Consider the following 20,348-nt stretch of genomic DNA (forward strand, 5'->3'; position numbering starts at 1 on the left):
CTCAACATGAGGAAGGCCATTCTGACGTGCTGGCCCAGGATCTGCCTCTAAGGGCAGTGAGCACCCTGTCCTGGAGGTATCTGAGTACCAGCAGAGCTCTTAGTTCTGGGATTCAAATATTAGACAGGTGGCTGGTGGCTGGAGAAAACAAGGTCCTTTCCAACTATGGCGTTACAGGGCTATCAGTCCATTGGTCCCAAGTAACAAAATAACAAAGCAGGTTGTTCCGTTCAAGGATACACTGTATTCTTTTGGGTATTTCTCTCTTTTTTTTAATTAAAATTTTAGCTTGTCTTATCTAGGGAGGCCATTGGCTGAGAAGGGCCTACAGAAAATGGCTTTTGATGAGAAAGGCCCAGTTGGGGGTGTGCAGTGCTGACAGGGGAGGGGAATACAGGGAGCTTAGGGGATACCACAAGGGCACGGGGTTGTTGGGGAGGGAGACAAAAGGGGAGGGATGAGTGATAAAAAGGGAAAAAGCAACAAAGGCCAATGTCACCTGGGGCTTTTGGTGTTGTTAGCTGCCGTCAAGCCTGCTCTGACTCATGGTGACCCCATGTTTGCAGAGAACTGCTCCACAGGGATTGCAAGGCTGTGACCTTTTGGAAGGTCCCTAGGTGACACAAACAGTTAAGTGTTTGACTACGAGCCAAAGGTTGAGCTCACCCAGAGGTGCCTGAGAAGGCAGGCCAGACAATCTGCTTCCAAAACACAGTCTCGAAAACCGTATGGAGTAGTTCTACTTTACACACACGGATCGACTTGAGGGCAACCAACAACGACGACAACCTTTCAGAAGCACATCCCTGGGCCTTTCTTCCGAGGCTTTTTAAATAGCTCTTCCCAATGCAAACCAAAGACCATCAGCATAGGTATCACCTGGAGGTGGGGGCAGGTTACAATCGACTCTGAGTCTCCTCCCCAGACCTACCGAGTCAGAACCTGCATTTTAACAAGTTCCCCTGGTGATCTGGGTGCACACGGAAGAGGAAAAGCAGTGATGTGGTGATCATCTAAGGGAGATCCAAGCTCAGATGCATCGCTGCATTCATCTCTGAAAAACAAGTGAGGAGGAACGCCGGCTGGGGCAACAGGAAGAGCGTGCCTAGGTGCTGGAGTCTGGTCTCCGTGGGGACGGCCAGCTGTGCTTCTAGCCCAGCTGCTCCAGTTATGTCTGTCTGTTTCTTTAGCTAGTCAGGCTCAGAACAGTCGATCAGATTTGCATAAGGAAGCCGGGCGATAATGGTGCTCATGGGCACAGGTACTCACCTGACAGCTAATTAAGCCATCTTAGTAAATCATCTCTAGAATGCCAGTTATTATTTTAGGAAATAACATAAAGAGAACGATAATTAAAAGTAACACTCTGTGAGAATTTTGCCTTCATTTCAGTGGTTGGCAACTAAAGCATCGAGGGTTTTTTTTTAAGGCAACATTTCTATAAATTTTCAGAGCTCACACAACCTCAAAGCTTGTCTGTGCTACAGTTTTTTCCCTTCCCTCTGTCAAGGCTTTTAGTTTGTGGCTTTATTCTACTGCTTTTTTTTTTCTTTCTTTTTCCACCGAGCATTTTCTGATTTTACTTTGACTTGCACCAGGGTAGGGTATCGGCTTTTGGATATTATATCTGAATATGTACTGATATTATATCCATGTAATGGAAATGACACCTGAAGCATAAAATGCTAAACCGAGCTGAATGCTGTTTTCAGGTGAAAAGGTGATTTTACACTTCACGGTTAGGTTCACGGGAGGCATTTTCATGGCAGGAAATTTTTCATTCCAGGCCTCTAGCAGGATGGTATCTTGGGATTTGCCAATCAGTAGAAACTTTGCCCTTCAGTCACCCACCCTGTCTGCAGCCTCCTAGCCTTCCTGCAAGTTGCATGGGCATTCCCACTAGACCTGCTCTCCTCCTGGGGCTTCCAGGCCCCTGGTGCCGCCATATTCCCCTGGTCTTCAGGCCTCTGACCATATTATGTCCTTTACACCCTTCACATCCTTCACTGCCTACCTGCGGCCCACTGTCATGACCTGGCTAGTAACCTCCTTACTGATCTGCCTTATACCCTGTCCTTCTACCTCTCTGACTTGACAAAACCCCAACTGTGGGTCATCTCACAATCCACCTTCTCTGTTCCTGACTCCCTGCAGCTGAGAGAAACTGGAGAAAACCCACAGAAGCACCAACTGGGATCACTACAAATTCAGGGATTCTCAGTACCCCTTCACAGGCACTTTATTTGTCCTAGTGGCACAGTGGTCAAGAGCTATGGCTGCTAACCAAAAGGTATGCAGTTCAAATCCACCAGCTGCTCCTTGGAAACCCTATGAGGCAGCTCTACTCTGTCTGATAGGGTCGCCATGAGTGGGAATCGACTTGATGGCAACGAGTATGGTATGGTACGGTTACTTGTCCTAAATCAGATCCTCCTTCCCTAAAACCTTTCCCTCTTTCCCTAAAAACCTGCATCTCCACCTCATGGAGGCATCCTCTCTTCTGTCTTCCACAGCGTTTTTTAAAATTCATTTTTATTTTGCTTTAAATGGAAGTTTATAGATCAGATCAGTCTCTCATACAAAAATTTACATACATCTTGCCATATACTCCTAATTGCTCTCCCTCCAATGAGACAGCACAGTTCTTCCCTCCACTCTCTCTCCTCGTGTCCATTCGGGTAGCTTCTGGCCCCCTCTCCCCTCTGATCCCCCCTCCAGACAGGAGATGCCAACATGGTGTCATGTGTCCACTTGATCCAAGAAGCTCGTTCTTCACCAGTATCATTTTCCATCCCCTATTCCAGTCCAATCCCTGTCTGAAGACTTAGCTTTGGGAATGGCTCTTGTCTTGAGCTAACAGAAGGTCTGGGGACCATGGCCTCTGGGGTCCCTCCAGTCCCAGTCTGACCACTAAGTCTGGTCTTTTTATGAGAATTTGGGCTCTGCATCCCACTGCTCTCCTGCTCCCTTGGGATTTCTCTGTTGAGTTCCCTGTCAGGGCAGGCATCGGTTGTGGCCAGGAAACATCTAGTTCTTCTGGTCTCAGGCTGATGTAGCCTTTGATTTATGTGGTCCTTTCTGTCTCTTAGGCTCATAATTACCTTGTGTCTTTGGTGTTCTTCATTCTTCCGTGCTCCAGGTGGGTTGAGACCAAATGATGCATTTTAGATGGCTGCTTGCTAGTGTTTAAGACCCCAGACGCCATTCTCCTAAGTGGGATGCAGAGTGTTTTCTTAATAGATTTTATTATGCCAATTGACTTAGATGTCCCCTGAAACCATGGTCCTCGAATCCCTGCCCCTGCTATGCTGGCCTTTGAAGCGTTCAGTTTATCTGGAAAACTTCTTTGCTTTTGGTTTAGTCCATTTTTGTTGACTTCTCCTGTATTGTGTATTGTCTTTCCCTTCACCTAAAATAAAACTTATCTACTATCTAGTGAACACCCCTCTCCTTCCCTCCCTTCTTCCCTCCCCTCTCTCGTAACCATCAAAGAATATTTTCTTCTCTGTTTAAACTGTTTCTCCAGTTCTTATAATAGTGGTCTTATACAATATTTGTCCTTTTGCAATTGACTAATTTCACTTAGCATAATGTCTTCCAGGTTTATCCATGTTATGAAATGTTCCATGGATTCAACACTGTTCTTTATCGATGTGTAGTATTCCATTGTGTGAGTATACCATAGTTTATTTATCCATTCATCTGCTGATAGGCACCTTGGTTGCTTCCAACTTTTTGCTATTGTAAACAGTGCTACAATGAACATGGGTGTGCATATATCTGTTCGTGTAAAGGCTCTTATTTCTCTAGGATATATTCCAAGGAGTGGGATAGCTGGATGGTATGGTAGTTCTATTTCTAGTTTTTTAAGGAAGTACCAAATTGATTTCCAAAGTGTTTGTACTATTTTATATTCCCACCAGCAGTGTATAAGTGTTCCAGTCCTCCACAACCTCTCCAACATTTATTATTATGTGTTTTTCTTCCACAGCCTTTTGACAGATTGGTCAACACCAGTGGCTTCCAATAACTTTCTTTGGCAGCTTTTAGAATGTACAGATTCCCTGGCCCCATGCTAAAGTGAGTGCTTTAGAATCTCTGGGGTGGGACCCAGGATTGTGTATTCAAGAATGGTGCCTCACACAAATCAAAAAAGCAGAAAATAACAAATGTTGGAGAGGCTGGGGCGAGACTGGAACTCTTATGCACTGCTGATGGGAATGCAAAATGGTACAACCATTCTGGAAAATGATACGGTGCCTCCTTAAAAAGCTAAAAATAGAAATACTATATGATCCAGCAATCCCACTCCTAGGAATATATCCTAGAGAAGTAAGATCCATCACATGAATAGACATATGCACACCCATGTTCACTGCAGCACTGTTCACAATAACAGAAAGATGGAAACAACCTAGGTTCCCATCAACAAGTGAATGGAAAACCAAACTATGGTACATACACACAATGGAATGCTGTGCAACAATAAAGAACGGTGATGAATCTGTGAAGCATCTCACAACATGGATGAATCTGGAGGGCGTTATGCTGAGTGAAATAAGTCAATCACAAAAGGACAAATATTGTATGAGACCACTACTATAAAAACTCCTGAAAAAGTTTACATGCAAAAAGAAACGATCTTTGATGGTTACAAGGAAGGGGAGGGGTGGGGATGGAAAAACACTAAATAGACAAGTGGTAACTTTGGGTTTTGGTGAAGGGAAAGGCAGTATACAATACTGGGGAAGCCGCCGCAACTTGTCCAAGGCAAGGTCACAGAAGCTCCATAGATACATCCAAACTCCCTGAGGGACCGAATTACTGGGCTGAGAGCTGTGGGGACCATGGTCTCAGGGAACATCTAGCTCAACTGGCATAACATAGTTTATAAAGAAAATCTTCTACATTCTACTTTGGTGAGTAGCGCCTGGGGTCTTAAAAGCCTGTGAGTGGCCATCTAAGATACCCCACTGGTCTCACCCCATCTGGAGCAAGGGAGAATGAAGAAAACTAAAGATACAAGGGAAAGATTAGTCCAAAGGACTAATGGACTACAATTACCACAGCCTCCACCAGACTGAGTCTAGCACAACTAGATTGTGCCCAGCTACCACCACTGACTGCTTTTACAGGGATCACAATAAAGGGTCCAGGATACAGCTGGAGAAAAATGTGTAACGAAATTCCAACTCATAAAACAAGAAAAAGAAAAAAACACCAGACTTACTGGACTGACAGAGACTGGAGAAACCCCGAGAGTATGGGCCCAGGATACCCTTTTAGCTCAGTAATGAAGTCACTCCTGAGGTTCACCCTTTAGGCAAAGATTAGACAGGCCCATAAAACAAAAGGAGACTAAATGGGCATACTAGTCCAGAGGCAAGGATGAGAAGGCAGGAAGGGTCAGGAAAGCTGGTAACGGGGAACCCAAGGTCGAGAAGGAGAGAGTGTCGACATATCATGAGGCTGGCAGCCAATGTCACAAAACATAATGTGTATTGTTTAATGAGAAACTAGTTTGCTCTGTAAACCTTCATCTAAAGTACAATAAAAAAATATTAAAAAAATAAAAAAAGGATTGGTGCCTCAGTTGGAAACCACTCACTGGCCTACACTCCTTGACTCTCTCCCTTCACTTTCTGTTACTCCTCAAATTGCCATGATCTGGCTTCTGCCCTCATCACTCCATCAAATGGGGCCAGCAACTACAACTTCTAAAGCCCATGCTCTTCCTCCAGGTCTCCTGTGACTCAACCTCTGGAGTACTGACACTTCCAGGACACTTTCTCTTCTTCTCCTCCTTCTATCTCTGAGCATTTACTGGGAGTCTTTCTTGCACCTCAAATATCGGTGCTCTCTAGGGTTCACTGGGTTCAGACTATTTCTCTTCTTAATCTATGTTTCCTGCCCAGGAAATCCACACGGCTTAATCTTCAAAGTACATGCTGATTTCTATCTTCAGTCTTTATTTCTCTCGTAACATTATACTCGTCTATCTAACTGCTCATCTATCCAATCAGACATCTCCCCTGGATGCCCCTCACGCACCTTAACACCAAATATATCTGAGACTAAATCTACCATTACCACCACCCCATGCAGGCTCCTCCACTTCCTATATTTACTACTCAATATCTCCATCTCTACTACCCAGGAGCTGCCCTAGAAACCTAGGACCCACCACAGATCCCTCCTGCTTCCTCACCCACTACATTCCGTCAGGCTGCCTGATTTTCACCTCCTAAATAGTATAAGCTACATTTCTTTCCACTTGATCCCTAGTTAGGCCCTTCTCATCTCTCTTGGATGATTAAAATAGCCACTTAAGGTCATACCAGAGTAAGGTGGGTCCTAAACCTAATCCCTTCCAAGTGGTGTCTTATAAAGGGGAGTACAGACAGAGATACGACACACACAGGGTACGACGCCACGTAAGGACCCATGTACAAACAAAAGAAGGATCACCAGCAGACACCAGAAACTAGGGAAGAGGCTCACAGAAGGAACTGACACAGCTGAGACCCTGATTTTGACTTTTAGCTCCAGAACTGTGAGAAAATAAATTCCCGTTCTTTAAAGTTTAAAAAAAAAAAAAAGTCTCTTAATTGGTGTCTGTCTTAAGTCCCAACCCCAACAGTTGCTTGGGTAATATTTCTAAAATGCCAGTCTTAAAACTCTTCAAAGTCCTTCATGATATAAAGATAAAATCCCGGCTCCTTAGAAGGCCCACCATTACTGTGCCCAACTGCAATGCTAGCACCAGAGTGAAGCAACCAGGTGCCTAGGGAACAAAGTTTAAGGAAGCACTCACTCTCAGGTGCTGAGCCTGCACATGCACGACCCTGAGAGTGAGTGGCACCTTAAATTTTACACCTGAGGCACCTTGCTCAGCCTGTCTCACCCTAGCCCTTGCCCTGCCCAACTGCCTCTCTAGTAGCCTCTTGGCTTAACATCCGCCTCCATTCCAACATTCTGTGCCATCACTCTCCTTGTTGCTAGATCTTCGCAGACACTAAGAAGCTTTTCACAGCTCAGAGCAATCTCCTGGGAAAAGCATGTGCCAACCCTCGCTTCTATGCTCCCTTAGCTCCCCTGGACATTATTTCTAATATTGTCCTGACCACATTAGATTCTCCCACCCCCTGTGAGCTTCTCAAGGGCAGAGATACTGTGACTATTTTTCTATGGCCAGTGCCTCAGGCAGCATGTAGCAGTATGTAGGTGCTCCGTAAATGTTAACTGAACTGAATGCAAGTCTGCTCTGTGACATCACTTGAATCATGTCAGCTTCAGGCCCATGGTTCAAAGCTCACAGTTACTCCTCAGCCTCTTCAGAACGGGAAGCCCTCTAAGGATTGTCCTGTACCGGGAATGAACTAGAGCCAGCCACTGTCCAGATCTGGAGGGAGAAGGTTAAACAGTTAGCTCTCCAAAGCCGGTGGCCAAAGCTCTAGCAAACAGCTCCTCCTCTGACAAATTTACTTGATGTTAGTCTGCAGTTTCCACAGGGATTACACACTGCTTGGCCAAGTGCTAATTTTTGAGCTTTCTTCCTGCCAAAATTTCCACCATGCTGGCTCACGGTTGCCAATCTTGTAGCAGTGATACGTTTTCTGGCAGAGAGCATAAGCAGCTCTGGAACTTCGCAACACTATTCTTGGGACCACTTTATAAAGAGTGATTCAGTAATGCACTCCCTTGGAGAGTATTACCGCAACCAGAAGAAGTCCTTGGAGTTTTGGTATAGAACCTCCTTAGACACTGTCTAGGAGTAAAGTGTCATAGAATACATGGCTCCAGAGAAAACAGCATCCCATAAGATCCAATGTCATGAGTTACTTTTTTTTTTTTTTAGTGTTATTCAAGTTACTTTCTTAACTGTAGCCTTATTTATTTGAGGACAGGACCTGTGCTGTGTCCATGACTGTGTGTTCTCCATGTGGACAGGACTCATCCATTTTGTTCAAATTGCTTCCCTGGGGCTGGCACAGTGCCTGGCACACAGTAGGTACTCAATATCACCAGGTGATGAGAAGGGAAAAACAAGAAACTTGAGGGGTAGATGTGGAGCTGAAGGGGCTCATCTTCAAAGCTGCAGAGCTAAGGGCAGGGTGATGACCAGAACATGGTACTCTGGCTTTCTGTTTACAGGGCAGCCCCTGTGCACTTGCCTGTTTCTGCACTCCACAGACTATGCCCAGGCCTAGAATCCTGACGGGGTCAAGGGCTGGTGGATATTTGAAGGCTACTTCATTCATCCGATCAAGCAGAAAGTGGAAAGCTGGCCATCCAACCAAAAGTCCTGTACCGCTGTTGCTTATGAGTGACTTCCTGCTGAGTGACCTTAGGGAAGTTGTTTTTCTTCTCGGTGTTGCGTCTTTCTGCTCTAGTGAGCCTTCTCACTCTCTTCAGGAAATTTAATGGTGATGAGTCAGAAAATAACCCACTCTTAAGACTACAAAACGGAAAATGCACAATTGCTATTAACAAAAATGATAGCTTCCTTTACGTATAAATATATGTGGTAGGGCAACCATGTTGTTGTTAGGTGCTACCCAACTTATAGCGACCCTATGCACAACAGAACAAAACACTGCTTGGTCCTTCGTCATCCTCACAATCGTTGTTACGCTTGAGCCCACTGTTGCTGCCACAGTGTCAATCCATCTCGTTGAGGGTCTTCCTCTTTTTCGCTGACCCTTTACTTTACCAAGCATGATGTCCTTCTCCAGGGACTGACCCCTCCTGATAACATGTCCGAAGTATGTGAGGCGAAGTCTCACTATCCTTGCTCCTAAGCAACATTCTGGCTGTACTTGTTCCAAGACAGATTTGTTCATTCTCTTGGCGGTCCATGGTATACTCAATCCAAGGGCAACCATAGGCTATCATTATCCTAAGAGATGAAAAAAAAAGACCAGAAAGCTCCTCTGCAGGACCAGGATGATAAGCTAACTCATACAGCATTTTACAAAGAATTTTAGAGGCTTATGAATCCCTTGAAATTCTTTCATCATGCCAGCTGTCTAAGGGCCCCAGTTAAGAATATCTGGTTTTGAGATTCAGCGTGATCTCTGAGTCAGAGTTAGAAATGGGACTTTGGAGTTCATCTAATTAGATTTTATAGATTAGGTTGATGAGGCCCAGAGGATTTACATGACTGACTTGAGGTCAACAGCTAGTGGGTAGCAGAATAGACAGAGACCTGTATCCAGGTTTTCTGACTCCCAAGTCATCACATAGTACTGCTTTAATATATTACGTTTAAAAACAAATGTAAAAAGGAAGAGGGGCAGGGAAGCTAGATTAATGAAATGGTAAAACCAGAATGGTAATAATGGGAATGCTGACATATTGTGAAAAATGTAACCAATGTCACTGAACAATAAGCACAGAAATTGTTAAAGAGAACCGAATTTGCTGTGTAAACTTTGACCAAAAACACAATAAAATATTATTAAAAAAGAAAAATAATACAGAAAAAAAAAAATGTAAAGGGGAAAGGGGGAGAAAGACCAAATGTGGGGGTAAAGGAAGAAGCAGCTTTCCTAGGTTGTAGATTAGCTATTATTTGGTTTCATTTTTGGGTTGAGTATAAATTAATTCTCTAGCTTCAACCCAAAGAGACCAAGCCCGACGCTCCCTTCAAGTTCCCGATTTAAGATCTGGAAATTGTAGACCTCCTGAGAAGACAGTGGAGGCGCAGATAAGCAAGACTCTGTATATGGTGAACTCTGAACAGCTGACACCATTACAAAACCCACAAGCAACAAGAATATTGTTTCCAGGAAGTCGGGGAAGGGCTTCTGAGGAGAAAGTATGAGTCTTGAAGGAAGAGCAGAGGCTCATGCAGCACAGAGGGGGAGTTGGGCGGTCCCTGTAGGTGAGAGGAGGACTAAACCAGAGCACCCTGTGAGCGAGAAGACAAGTGAGGCGTGGTGGGAGATAGGCCTGCGGAGGCAGCTGGTGTCTGGCCTGGGAGCCATCCAAAGGGTCTTTTAAGCTGGAGAGCATTAAAGTAAGATTTACGCTTATTAACTTTGGTAACCAAACAGAGTAAAGATTTCAAGAGTTTTTTTTTTTTTTTTTTTTTCCAGTTAGGGAGTTATTATCCAGATTCATTCATTCATTCATTAGAAGCCATTCATAGAAGTCAGGCACTGATCTACACAAGAAAAGACAGCCTAAACCAGGGCAGTGGCAATGGAGATGGAGTCAGATAAGCAACAGCACATGCTGAGGAGGCAGAGTTGAGAAATACATAGGAGCTAAAAATCAGCAAGGCCTGAAGACTAATGACACGGGAAGTGGGGAGGAAAATGAAAGAGGCAGCACACTGATGGTTAGTTGAAACTAATATTATGTCCAATATTTTAGAACGTTGAAGAGAATTTTCTGTAAGGAGATCTAGAAAGATTAAAACCCAAATGCTAATACATTAAGATCAAAACAGTCTTCATTTGCAGTATCTCTGAGACCAGAAGACTAGTTTGGAATTTGTTATTTCTCCTGGGCAGAGACATAGTTCAACTGAACCGTAGGTTGAAACTAGAGAGGTTGAAATAAAATACAAGGGTATTGCTGGGCCTCTCGCCACAGCCTGGGGTAAGCGGTTACTTGCAGAATTCTAATCTTGTCAAAATGGGGTTGCTTCTATGTAATTTTAGAATGAGCTTTCAAAAACTGAGAGCAGCCAGAACTGCAAGTGATCACAGACGGGCTGGGGGACAGCAGAAAGATTGGGTAAATTTTTTATAAAAATAAATAGCACCTTCTTCAAAGAAAAGAATAAGATGGAATTTTACTAATATTACTTTAAGAGGCAAAAGACCTAGTCAAAGCATTCATTTTTGCTTTCTTAATTTCTTATCTACTACTACAAATAAAGAGCAGCTAAGTAACAAAAGGGAGAGAAAAAACAAAAACTAAGTGCTGTAAATGCCTTTAAAGACATATCCTTAGGTAAAAAATGGCTTGGGGACAGTGCCTTACCTCTTCCAACTGCACAAGGGGGAAAGAGAACCAAGATCAACAGCACAAGACTGACTCCCATGAGGTGGAGGCCAAACAAGCCTCCTCTCTCCGCCATCTTTACTAACTCTGACACCAAGTCCCTCGCACAGCACTCTCTACTTCTCTGCTGGGTTTGGTAATTTGTTGCAATGGCCACACAGAACTCACAGACCATGCTGGCTATTATGGAGCTTATTAGGTAAGTAACAGTTACAGTTCAGGCTCAGAACATTCAGGATACAGTTCTTCCATCAGGATAGCCTCTTCCCAACCATGCTCACAGGCACGCCTCTCCCTGGCCCTAGGCCTCTACCTAAAGGCACTCAGTGTTCTCTCTGTGGGTGGTGAAGCCCACTGCACTGTTTCCTGCTGGGTCTCTGCTGCCACCATTTCTCACTGGTTTCAGGGTTACAGCTTGTTCTCTCTCTCTCTCTCGGTCTCCTGCTTCCAGGAGCTTCTCAGAGCAAGGATCCTGGGTCCAAACACATGCTCTCCGCTCTTGGCTGTTCTTCCTTGGTGGTGGTAGGAACCTCCCCTCTGCTCTGGAATTGACTCTCTTTTAGGGCAAAACTGACCAATCCCCTTGGTAGATTACCCCCATTACACAATCACCTGAATGGGAGTTACAAAACCATGGCTAGAAAGGCCACACGCTGCACCTTAGTACATGCACTGTGTTGTATACGCCCTAACATCTTGCTGGGTGATGAATTATGAGTTGCTCAGATTATCTGGCCTTGCAACTCTGTAAAGTGAAAGGGTGAAACGTAATATTTACAACCCTAGGAGTGCACTAATCCCTGGAGAAACTGAAGGTTTGAAATTTCTCACTTGTTCACATGTAGCTGGCTTAGTTCCTGGGCAGTGTATCAGGGGCCAGCTTCCTCTTGCTGCCACAGGGCAGGACACTGGACTCAGGTCCTGAAGCTAAATGTCTGATAAGGTAGCACAGGGACTTGGCACTGGTCTTCTCTATCTCTGAAACCAAAACCAGACCCACTGTCGAGTTGATTCCGACTCATAGTGAATCTACAGGACAGAGTAGAACTGCCCCATAGGGTTTCCCAGGAGTGGCTGGTGGATTTGAACTACGGACCTACTACTTAGCAGCTGAGCTCTTAACCACTGCACCACCAGGGCTCCTCTCTATCTCTAGACAATCAGTTATATACCTGTCATCCTGGTACATAGCTTCTAGCAATTTGACTTCTGGGAAACTACAGGGACAGCCCTGACAGCAACAAATACAACACACTCAAGAGGACCTTAAGATGCCTGTAATTGTTAAAGTTGTGTGGCAACTTGGCTGGGCCATAATTCTCAGTGGTTTGGCGGTTATGATGTAGTTTGGCAGTCATATAGTTATGTAATCACCGCCATGATGAGATCTGATATAACGTGATCATCGCCATGATGGGATCTGCTGTGAGGAGCCAATCAGTTGAAAAGGAATTTCCTTGGGGGTGTAGCCTGCATTCAATATAGGTGGACTTTCTAGCAAGGTTCATGGGCTTTTGCTTGCTTTGGATCTTGCACCTGGCTCCTGTTCACCTCCCCTCTGGTTCTTGGGATGTGAGCTAGCAGCTTACCTGCTGATCTTGGGATTCTTCAGCCTCTGCAGTCTGTGAGCTTACCTGTCAATCTTGGGATTTGTTAGCCTACACAGCCTGTGAGCCAGAGGCCCATTGTCTGACCTGCTGATCTTGGATTCATCAGCCCCTGCAGCTACGTGAATCTGGAGAAGCCTCCAGCCTGACCCGTGAACTTGGAACTTTCCAGCCTCTACAACCACGTGAGCCATTTCCTTGATATAAATCTCTCTCTCTCTCTCTATATATATACATATAGAAGCTTCACTGGTTATGCTTCTCTAGAGAGCCCAGCCTAAGACCAAAAAACCAAAACCAAACCTGTTGCCACTGAGTTGATTCCAACTCATGGCAACCCTACAGGACACAGCAAAACTACCCCACAGGGTTTCCAACGAGCGGCTGGTGGATTCGAACTACTGACCTTTTGGTTAGCAGCTGAGCTCTTAACCACTGCGCCACCAGGGCCCCTAACCACAGTAAGGGAAGGGAAAGAAATGAGCATTTATTGAGTACCTCTTGAGTGCTCCCATTAGTAGCAAACGCTTTATGGGCTGCGTGCTTTTTTTTTTTTAAGGTGACAAAAAACAATTGCTCTGAAGAAGCTAAGCTAACTGCTGACACCCAAACCCAGCCTAACCGCTAAGCTGCAAATCTTGCACCTGGTCCATATATAAAATGAGCTCCCAGCCTTACAGAGGCCTCTGTACCTTGATGAATCATTTTTCTAAAATTACAAAGGGAAAGTAAACTCAAAGTACTGGCATCAGAGGTGGTTGGGAAGGCAGAGGAGGTTCTTTCAGGCCCTACCTGGGGTGGAGGTCTATGTGGGGGCTGTAAGTTTAACACACAAGGGCAGTTCATCATATTGTGCTTGCTTTGGTTCCCTGTAACTTATGTCAGGGGATCCCTTTCTTTTCTGTGGGATAATGCCAGATCACTAGGTCAGTAACAAACAAAATGGAGGACAGGAAACCTCTCCCCCAAATATACACAGTAGGGAATGTCCCCCTTTTACCAAATGCCATGGCCACATATTAAAGCTACTATAAAGTCCATGAAGATGGGTTTTCCCACCACCTGAAAAGTTATTTACCAAATGTCTGTAACCATGATGAAAACACCCCCAAAGATTAGATTTGCATCAGCATTTCCCTCAAGAATAACCCAGGTTACAGCTTTTATGAAGACAAATGAAAATAGTTAAGAAACAAATTTAAGTATAAATTCCAAACCCAAACCAAATCATTGCTGTCAAGGTGCTTCCGATTCAGAGCAACCCTATAGGACAGAGTAGGACTGCCCCATAGGTTTCCAAGGAGTGGCTGGTAGATTTGAACTGCCAACCTTTTGGTTAGCATCTGAGCTCTTAACCACTGAGCCACCATGTGGCTTCCCAGCCACAAAATGCTGGGAAAGGGCTATTAAAACATCTTTGCACCAAGGAAAGATACGAAACTAGAAGAAGCCCTGTGGGGCTAGGCTGGGAGTCAGCAGGATGCTGACTCAATGGAGCTACAGAAATTGTGATTTTGTCAGATGAAACATGTGGGACAAGCCCACACAGGATTCAAAGAAAGTAGATGATATGGTAAAAGAGCTCATGGCGAAAATGTTGCACTGAGCTTCCCCCAAATCTACCACACATTCTCTTGCTTGAGACATGGCTTAGTTGCCATCTGTTCTTATGACTCAGTTACAGAGTTCCTGGCATTGGCTTGTTTCCCCAGTACAATGATGATAACGGACACTTCTCTCTACAGAAGCACCAGGGAAAGTTAACGAGAATCTTTATGACCCTAGGAAGAGAGATTTAAAAAACAAGCAAGCAAGCAAACAAACAAATGGACAAGAATATGGGGGTGGAATGCAGAAGACTGGGATGGTGAGCCAAAGAAATGATTTATGGAGTAAAAACCATTTCTATGCAAGGAGACCAAAATTGTTGGTAGTTTTCTTTCTTTTCTAATAATTTTTTATTGTGCTTTAAGTGAAAGTTTACAAATTAAGTCAGTCTTTCACACAAAAACTCATATACACCTTGCTACACACTCCCAATTACTCTCCCCCTAATGAGACAGCCCGCTCTCTCTTTTCGTGTCCATTTCGTCAGCTTCTAACCCCCTCCACCCTCTCATCTCCCCTCCAGGCAGGAGATGCCAACATAGTGGTAGAGTAGTTTTCTACTGCCAACTTCTGTAGAGCTTCACCACAACCAAAAAAGAGTAGCCCCAGGGAGGGCAAAAGGGTCTCAAATGAACTCATTACCATTGCGTAAATGAAGTGCCCCACCATAAATCAATGTTCCAGATTACTAATGTCTACCTTGAAGTGGGGAAGCTTTTCTTTACTGTTGGTGAAAATCTTTCCAAGGTGATTTTCCTGTTCTCTTCAACAGAGATAGCCATCGCACACACTCAGAGAAAACACACTTTCAATATAACTGGATTATAACAAGATTTTGCAGCTGAGAAAGTCAAGAGCCAGTGAGACAAGAGATGTGCCACCAAGCACACTATGTTGCAACAGGGCAATGATCTCCGAGCTCCTGAGGGTTACAGAGAAGAATTCTGAGCTTTAATTTGCCTGTCTTGGGGTTGTTCCTTTTTTGCTTTCTCTTCCTTGTCAGGCTAACAAGGCCAGACAGTTAAATTCATGCTCTTCAGTTACAGGAAAGCTTCTTAGGACACTTTTTCTTCTTCTTTCAATATAATTTCAACAAGCTTGGTGTTCTGTTTTCTTCACAGAAAAGTAGAAATTAATTAAAGGCAGGGGGAGACAATGAGAGAAGCTGTGAGCTACCTATACAAAAGATGGCAAAAGAAACAAGAACTGACTACTATCAAAAGCCTGTCAAAAGAGGAACCCCCAAAACTATGGCCCCCGGATGCTCTGTTAACCCAGAACTGAAACCATTACCCAAAGCCCACTTCAGACAAAGATTAGATAAGCCTAGAGAAAAAAAAAAAAGCTTGTCAAAAGCTTTTTTTGCTTGTTTGTTTGTTTCTTTCTGGGGGCAGAGGGGCTTCCTTCCAATATCTTGACTACATGATGTCTTGGCTATCTATAGAATCAACAAATTAATTTACTTTTATTTCTTCTCCCCTCTTCCCCTCCTCCTAAGAGAGACTTCTTCACATATAATCACACTGTAAAGTCTGTGTGAGTCCAGTCAAAAGCCTGAGTTCTAATACCAGACTACCTAGGTTTGAATCCCAGCTTCCCACCACTTGTTAACTGGGTGATCTTTAGTAAGCTACTTAAACTCCTTGTCCTACAGTTTCCATATGTGTTAAATAAGAAAAAGTAACAGAAACTACCTCGCAGGGTTGCTGTGTGGATTATATATAAAGTGTTTATTATTATCATAAACCTTCACCTCATCTCACAGATAGCCAGTATCTTCCTTTTTCTCAATTCAGCAAAACCACTATCTCTAGATACAAAAAACCGTTGCCGTTGAGTTGATTCCGACTCATAGCGACCCTATAGAACAGAGCAGAACTGCCCCATAGGGCTTCCAAGGAGTGTGTGGTGGATTCGAACTGCTGACCTTTTGGTTAGCATCCATGGCTCTTAACCACTACACCACCAGGGTTTCTAAATCTCTAGATACTGCATATCAATTCCCAGAAGTCTTTAGAGAGTGTGGCTGCCCTAACAGGCTTTGCAGCACATCTCAGGAGGTGGCCTCCTCTCCCTCGTGGTCCAGTTCTGCCTAAACACCAAAAGGTCTGATCTGGACGCCAGTACACCTGTGAGTCAGTTCTGCATGGAACCACCTTGAACTCCAGGTCAGCCTGGGGTCATCCAGGGCCAGCACAGGGATTGCAGGAGGGTTGCAGAGTCTGATGTGGATCTGACATGGTCCCAGGCAATCTCTGCAGGCCCATCCATCCATCTTCTGCCCCTCAAAACACATGTTCTGTGCTTCAGAAGTGCAGTACCTTCCCAGAACTGCTCTGCTGTTCCCGCACTGTCTGGGGTTACCCATCTTATCCAAAACATCTTCCTCCTCCTCACTGCCTGGCAAACCTGTCCTTTAAGGTTTTATCTAACTCTTACCTACCCACCCCTCCACCCACACACCCACCCACCCACCTACCTTCCCACCCACCCACCCACCTACCTATCTATCCATCCTTTTAACTGAACATATGCACAAAGAAAGGAGCCCTGGTCATGCAGTGGTTAGAGCAATCGGGGGCTGAACGAAAGATCCACGGTTCAAACCCATCAGCCGTTCTGAGCGACAAAGATGTAGCAGTCTTCTTCAATAAAGACTACAGCCTTGGGAACCCTATGGGGCAGTTCTACTCTGTCCTATAGGGTCGCTGTGAGTCAGAATCAACTCGATAACAACGGGTTTCATCTCCTCTATCAGGGAGCCTCCCCAACAGTTGCTTCCCCTCTGTGCTGAGTCTCCTAGTGACCTCTGCTTACATCTAGCCTGGCACTAATGGATAATATTCTGGCTGACTCCTCTACTACACACTGCCAACTCCTGGAGAGCCCAGCAGCACAAGGGAAGCACTCTGCAAAGACTTCTAAGTGACCCAATGATGGGCAGGCCCTTTGGACCAGTCTCAGAATTAGCCACTTACTCGTGGGCTTTTGCTTAGTATCAAGAGTCAGATGATATTTGTTAGAGATTCGTTCGTGCTGCAAGTGGGTCAGACATGTGAGTTTATCTGTCTCTGAAATGCACAGTAGCAAAGGAGTGCAAAGGAATCATATAATTAGCCTCTTTTTTTTTTTTTACACATTTCTGAGAAAGAAGAAGAGAAAAAAATGAAAGAAAACTCAAAACCTGCAATTTCTGTTTAAGTATCAGTTGGCAAATGGGCAAAACTTATGTAGGACTGGCTAATCTATGGATAGGTAGAAGGGAATTAAGAATTTTTCACGAGCTCTGAAGCTGTCGTCGTTAGGTGCCGTCAAGACGGTTCCAACTTACAGCGGCCCTATAGGACAGAGTAGTACTGCCCCATAGGGTTTCCAAGGAGCGCCTGATGGATTCAAAATGCCGACCTTTTGGTTAGCAGCTGTAGCACCTAACCACTACACCGTTTCCAGATGCCGTGTACAGCAGAACAAAACACTGCTCTGTCCTGTGCCACCCTCACCATCATTGCTATGTTTGAGCTCACTGTTGCATCTCGTTGAGGGTTTTCCTTTCTTTTGCTGACCCTCTACTTTACCAAGCATGATGTCCAAGGCAAACATAAATGCCTTTAAACCCAGCCCCGGGGCCCAGATAACATTCAAAACTGTGATGCCAAAAACCTTAGTCCATTTATCTCTATTTCTCCAATTATTTCAACTAGTTTTGTAATCACTGCATTCAGGGGAGTTTCAAATTCCTGATGTTATCTGAAGTTGTTGTTTGGTATGCAGGTTCACATTCTTATCTTTTTTCCCTGTAAAAATTTTGAACTACCAGTGTGATAAACACAATACAATTGTGTTAAAGGAAACAAAATAAAACAAAAATCCCTTAGCTAATGTAAGGCAGGTGTCCAATGATATCTTACTTAAAGCCCCTGGTTTTTTGTTTTGTTTTTTAATTTTGAAATAATTTTAGACTTACAGAAAGATTGCAAAAATAGTACATCTCTGCAAAAAAATAGTACATCTCTGCATACCCTTCACCCAGCTTCTCCTAATGTTAACATCTTACATAACCATGATACAATTATCAAAACCAAGAGATTAACATTGGTACAATACTATCAGTAAACTATGGACTTTATTCGGATTTCACCAGTTTTCCCACTAATGTTCTTTTCCTTGTTCAGCATCCAATATAGGATCTCACATTACATTTACTTGACACGTCTCCTTAATCGCCTCAATCTATGAAATAGCTTCTTAGTCTTTGTCTTTCGTGACCTTGACACTTTTGAAGAATACTAAACCTGCTGCCGTCAAGCTGATTCAGCCTCATAGTGACCCTATAGGACAGAACAGAACTGCCCCATAGAGTTTTCAAGGCTGCAAATCTTTACAGACAGCCACAGCTTTCTTCTGTGGAGTGGCTGGTGGGTCTGAACCGCTGACCTTTTGGTTAGCAGCTGAGCACTTAGCCACTGTGCCACCAGGGCTCCTTTGAAAAGTACTGGCCAGTTATTTTGTAAAATGTCCCTCAATTGGCTTTGTCTGATGCTTTCTCCTGACTGGACTGTGGTTATACATTTTTGACCAGAATACCATACAAGTGATGTGTTTCTTCAGTGCATCATATGGGGGGGGGGGGCATGGGATGTCAATACGTTTTATTACTGGTGATATAAACCTTGGTTACTCGGTTAAGATGGTGCCTTTGTCTTTTAATTGCTCATTTTATACCATATTAAGCTCTTTAATGGAACAGGGATGACAACTGAAATAGTAGCACCCTTATTTAGTATGGGAACACAAGGGAAAAGTCTTGATCTTCATGTATACCAGCAGAGAGGGCTCGTAGAGGACTGACCCTCTGAACAGAGCCCTGAGAGACTGGAACACGGAACATATGCACTCTGACAATGGAGCTATGAGGCAACACCTCAGAGACATGGGCAGACACAGGTAGAGGCCTGTAATGGGAGACCTTAGCCAGCCAAGAGGTAGCATGAGGAGAGTGGGCCACCCGGGGAAGAGGAGCTGATGCGAGTGTTTGTCTTTCAAGGTTTGTATTCTTCTTTCCCTTCATGGCCTACTTTTGTTTACTTTAGTTCTCTTTGATTATGCCCCGTACCCTCCCCTGATCTTTGATTTCAACAAAATCCCATTAAGAACGTTTATCTCTACCAGCCGCTCCTTGGAAACTCTACGGGGCAGTTCTATTCTGTCCTATAGGGTCGCTATGAGTCAGAATTGACTCTAAGGCAATGGGTTTGGTTTTTTTGGCTTTGGGGGTAATTGGGTGGTGCAAATGGTTAACACACTCAGCTGCTAAACGAAAGGTTGGTGGTTTGAGTCCACTCAGAGGCGCCTTGGAACAAAGGCCTGGTGCTCTACTTCTGAGAAATCTGCCACTAAAAACCTTACAGAGCACAGTTCTACTTTCACACACGGGGTCGCCATGAGTTGTAATCAAATCCACGGCAAATAGTTGGGGTAATTACTTCAAATTAATTCCCATAAGCTGCCATAAATGATAACAGTACCCCTGCCAGCCATCTCCTGTTTTCCACCTGACTGCTGGAGGCAGATGGAGGTGTACGTATGATTTAGAATAAACTACACCACTCACTCCTGGAGATGACAGTGTGAACCCAGCTTTTTTTTTTTGAGATATAGTTCATATACCATAAAGTTAACCATTTTAAAGTATATGATTCAGCAGATTTTTCGTATATTTTAGTATTTTGTATACTCCAGAGCATTTTCATCAACCCCAAAACAAACCCCATATCTGTGAGCAGTCAGTCCCCATTCACCCTCTCCCCCAGTCCCTGGCAGCCACTAACCTACTTTCTGTCACTACAGATTTGCCTATTTGAACCAAATTAGTGATAACCAAGATGATCTTAATCAAGTTAACCCAGGAGACACACACAAATACAGTCTGACTTTGGTAGCACGTACCTTCCCTTTTGATACTCAGCCCTCCCTGCCTGGCCCTGTTCTCCTGACTGTGTCTCAGAGGCAACTTATCTGTACCCGCCTCTTCAGGGTACACTCATCCCATCCTCTCCACTTCTATCCAAAACCACGTGGTATTCCTTCAGTGTTCTGCATTGGTGAGGTAACGTACAG

At 44.3% G+C, this 20,348-nt stretch overlaps 1 protein-coding gene across 1 annotated transcript in view; it reads right to left on the bottom strand.

Annotated features, from left to right (window-relative positions):
* GALM (galactose mutarotase) overlaps window positions 1-20,348 on the bottom strand; it is a 68,956-nt gene that overhangs the window by 22,681 nt on the left and 25,927 nt on the right. The gene's annotated exons all lie outside the window — the stretch shown is intronic.

The sequence above is a fragment of the Elephas maximus genome, chromosome 26 (genome assembly GCF_024166365.1).
Source record: "Elephas maximus indicus isolate mEleMax1 chromosome 26, mEleMax1 primary haplotype, whole genome shotgun sequence".
NCBI classification, from domain to species: Eukaryota; Metazoa; Chordata; class Mammalia; order Proboscidea; family Elephantidae; genus Elephas; species Elephas maximus.